The 4,849-nt window shown below is 29.0% G+C and overlaps 1 long non-coding RNA gene across 2 annotated transcripts; it reads right to left on the bottom strand.

The window, feature by feature from the left end:
- Positions 1-649: 649 nt before the first annotated feature.
- On the bottom strand, positions 650-4,430 carry LOC111908339 (uncharacterized). Of its 2 annotated transcripts, XR_002855849.3 has the most exons (3): positions 3,603-4,167; positions 1,090-2,141; positions 650-895 (listed from the first exon to the last, which is right to left on the bottom strand). It is a non-coding gene; the product is annotated as an uncharacterized LOC111908339 (long non-coding RNA). The 2 variants fall into 2 exon arrangements; XR_006185532.1 differs by having other exon boundaries at positions 1,090-4,430.
- Between the last annotated feature and the right edge of the window lie 419 nt (positions 4,431-4,849).

Genomic DNA, 4,849 nt, shown 5'->3' on the forward strand with positions numbered 1-4,849 from the left:
GTGTTATATATTACTTGATGAAACTTATAACAATGAAAAAACATTTAAAATACAATCCATTCATGTATTTTGCATCAATTATTATCTATCAAAAATAAAATTATTTAAAGTCAAAGTTGAAAAAAAAAAAAAAGACTTCAAAATTCAAAAGTAGACTATCAATTTGGAACGGAGGTAATATTACATTATTATTATTATTACGAGTTTGAGGTTTAATGTTGATAATGGTTTAATTTTCAACTTCATCATTCGTTCTTTTTTGAATCGAATACATTATTCAAACTAGATACGGTTATTATCAGCTAGTAAACAGAAAACGCCCTTGCAAATTTACATTCCCAATCAACTTTTTCTTCATTATGTAATATCTTCCCAAGTTTCCCAAAATCACACGGAAATGGTCACTATCTTCCACAACTTTATGGTCCAAGTAGCAAAACATAATTTTGTTATATGTTCATACCAAAGTATTTTGCTTGATTCTATTTTTAAGATCCAGTGTATTTTTAATTCTACTTTGGTTCTATGTTTAGATCTAGTCCCTACAACAGTTTTCTTTATTTACAATCTATTACAGATAATAATACTCATAATTTTTATAAATAATAACAAATAGGGGGTCTCCCGCCTTCCACATTGGGCGGAAGGGTAGTGTGGAATTTTGTTGACATTTTTATAAAAGAAAAGCATATGGATACAAAATAGCTTCATGTTTTTCCCTTTGTAACAACATACTTTTTAGCAACAAAAAATGCATAGAATTGCACTACTCTAAAAGTGAATAATGTCTTAACTTTTTCTTAGTTCCAAACACATAGTGTATGATACAAAAATACTAATGTACTTCAATTTTTTTACTTGTTGCAAACTTCCTTTGTCCTCAATTTTGACCAATCTGAAACATGGAAAAAAGAATTGCATAATCGATAAATGTTTGATGAAAACCAATGATAGATCTCCATGTATCATATATCTATTTCTAGAAAGTTATTTATGAATGCTTAAGCAAGCCCAACTACAACAATTGTTTCTAAGATAAAGTATTTTAAGAAATGAATCCAAAGTAGGTTGCTATTTCTTGATGCTTACCCATTTTCTGTTGCGATTACTTTGCTTTCTTCAACACCCAACACAAAATCCACCCACCCATCAATGTTCCATCCAATTTTTTTGATGATTTTTTGCTTTTAAAGGTTTGACTAATTTGTAAAAAGGTCACAAAAAGAAGAATCTTTGGTAGAATATGCATTATTCATTTTATAAATTCCACATTAACTCTTGAAAAGAATAAAGTAAACCACATAAATATATCATAGCATATCCACATGGTGCTAAGGTTGAAAGAGTTAAAAAAAAAAAATCAGGGTTATAACAACTCAATTTCCCATGTCATAAACTTCTTTTCTTTGTTGTCAATTTAAAGAAGAAAAAAAATCTTGTGGAGTAGGTCTATAAAGTATAGTTTGGTCTTATAAGTAAAAAACTGAATTAGCTTTTTTTTTTAACTGAAAAGCCAGATATAATACTAACTTGAGACGTTGCAGTTTGTAAAGTTGTCAAACCTATATTCAAGCAAAAACTCTAAGCAATTAAACAAATATACTTAAATTGTCCGATATATATTCATTTTCCATAACTCTCAATTCTTCCCCATTCGAATAATTAAGTTAGAGAAAAATGATATGATTAAATATTTTCCCTTCACAAAATTCTAATAACTTAAATTCAAACAGTTCAATGATAATCACTCCATGAATTTTATTTTATTTTTTCAAAAACCATAATAGCAACAGGAAAATCCTTAGGCTCAGATCTGTAATTAGGGAATGATGACAAAGAAGATGGGGACTCTGCCATGGCTGCAAACAAACACAGTTGCAAAGTCACTTCTCACTTTGCCATCAAGAAGTTGCCCTGCCAAGATACAGAGAACCAATCTTCAGTGTCTCTTCATATTTGCTTAGAATAACACCCATCATCATCATCATCATCATCATCGCCTTTTCCATTAAAATATTACTAATATTGCTTCAATTGGATAGATTTTCCATAAACTTAACCATCATCATCGTCGTCGTCATCATCATCATCACCACCAGTCCACTACCACCATTGCTTTAATTGGATAGATTTTCCAAGTTCTAATAGAAACCAGGTGTAAGACCAATGTATTACATGGGTTAATTAAAAAAATTTAATAGAAAGGTCTAATTATTTAAAAACTTTGGATTTATAAAAAAATAAGAAAAATAAAGAATTATTAAAATTAATTTTTTTTAACTTTTAAATTTAAATAAATAAACAAAATAAACTATCGAGCTTTAATTTGAAATTTTTTAAATAAGAAGGTAAATCCATTAATGAAATTCATATTCATTTATTACTATATTTATTGTAATTATTACATTAAAGTATCATGTGAAATTTATTAAAATAGGTAAACCCATAAAATGATATGTGAAAAAAAATTAATTCAAATTAATAATAAAATAACATTTGGCAAATTGAATGAGAGTGTGACAAGTGATAAAAAAACCTTCATTTATTAAAGTAGATAAACAGAAGCAGGATGCTATAATAAACAAATAAATGAAAGTATTGTTGCTATTCGTTGCATTAGCCTTTGACTAATGATCAAGATTAGGCTTTGTAGATGAGTCAAGGCTCAGATCTGTTACAATCTAGGGAAATTGAATCATCAAAATCTGCCATGGTTGCAATCACAGATTCACAGTTGCAAGTAACATTCATAGAAATAGTTTCTAGAAAACAAGCACATGCTATCTGGATTACCCAGCCAAGATACAGATCAGATAAACAAAGTCTGAGATCAAAATTCATTGTTATAGCCTCTGAGAATCAAACAATGACACTTGCTCTTCTGATCATCTTGATTACACCCAAAAGGTGAAACCAAGAAACGAATCATGTAACAATAAGCAAAGTTGGACAGAAGTTGTGAATTTTATTTGTGTGAAAGTGTTTGAAAACATATCCTAATTGCTAAACCCTACAACAAAATAATAAATTAACTTTTAAATCAAAATTGATCCTAACAATATATCTGGCACTTTAATATCATCCAAATTGACAAAAACAATTGCAATTATCGATGATCCAATTTTAATATATGAAAATTTTCAAAACATAGCACAAAATATTTAGGAAAATATAGATGGTAATAAAAGAATCATTAGTAACTAAATCGAATATCATTTCAACTATATATTTAGGAAAACATAGATGATAACCAACTTTTTCTATCTATATATTTAGGAGCACCTATATAATAATTGAACGAACATTTAATATTAGATTTGTAACTGCAATGCATTTATAATATTATATTTCAATAACGTAGCTTATAAATACTCGTTTGAAACATGATACTCGTTGAATTACTATCGGGTTTGAGAAAATAATTTATTGATTTTAAACTAAACATATAACTAATATATATTATTAACCAACAGTCACCCTGGTTCGGAATATCAGGGTTCATAAATTCAGAGTTCAAACAATTAGACATCCAGGTAATCAGGATTGAGTAACAAGACAATATATTTGTTAAAAATATGGAACGAATAATAATGGTAAAGTACCTAGACCAAAACGCATGATGCGAGGGTAGAACGGAGGCTCAGATCTGTTGTAATCGAATTTTTTTTGCCCAAATCCGTCGTGGCTGCAATCGCAGTTGCAATGCATATCGATTTCCGAAGAGAAATCTCCAAATGAACAACATATGCCATCCGGATTGCCCAGCCAAGATACAGATCAGGTCACCAAATTCCGATATTGCTCATTCTACATCTCATCGTCACCGCCTCATCGGAAGAATAAATTAGCAACAACAGCAACAGTAATAACACAATATATATATACTAGGCGAATGCCGCAACGCTGATGATCAGTTTTGTTTATCATTCGTAGACATGGATGGAGAAATGTGAAGTATATGTATATGTTTGTGTATGTGTGTATGTTTGAGAGAGATTATCGGGTGGCGAATCGACATCGAAATCATCGGCTCATACTTGATCGCAGGATCAAATGGCAAAGGCAAGAAAGGATTCCTCTCAGAAAACCCTATTACCCTCGCCGGAGCCTCGTTCGCTTGAGCAAAGAACAACATTACGCCTCATCTCCAAATTTTCACCTAATTTTTCTTATTTTATACGGACTTCGCATTTTTTTGTTGGGCTTGGATCGTTAGGGCTGCTAGTATTTTATCACACTCAAACTCAAAGTTAAGGTTGTTTCTTGTGTATAGAGGTTTTATTCCATTCTATTCCATTCAATGAAGTAAATTCAAATCAATTTAGGTTTTTCAATATATGGATTTGAATAATTCAAACTAATTTCAAATCCAATCCGATCCAACCAAATTATAATTTGATTGGATCGGTTTTAAGAGGCAAAATATTTTAAATAATGTATAATTTAAATATTAGTTAACTCTTTAAAAATAACTAAATAAAACTTTTTAGCTATGAATTATAGTTTATAAACAAGTATTAAGAAAATTAGTTATAGTTTAATATTTATTAACAAAAAACTTTTGATAAAAATTACATATTAAAGTACTATCTTGATTAAAAGTTTCTAATAATTAAAAAATAATTTAGTAAATTTTTAAATGATTAAAGATATATAGTAAAAATAAATAATAAGTTGTTGTTCGGTTTTTCTGGACTATTCGGTTCTTATTTTATAAACCAAAACCAATCCGAAATCCAAAAATAATAATTTGGTTTAGTTTAAAATCAATCCAAAAATCTGAATATCCGAACAAAATAGTCTAATGCAAATTGTCTGATTGTATAATTCGGTTTTAACCAAATAGGGA

Source organism: Lactuca sativa, chromosome 8, assembly GCF_002870075.4.
Source record: "Lactuca sativa cultivar Salinas chromosome 8, Lsat_Salinas_v11, whole genome shotgun sequence".
NCBI classification, from domain to species: Eukaryota; Viridiplantae; Streptophyta; class Magnoliopsida; order Asterales; family Asteraceae; genus Lactuca; species Lactuca sativa.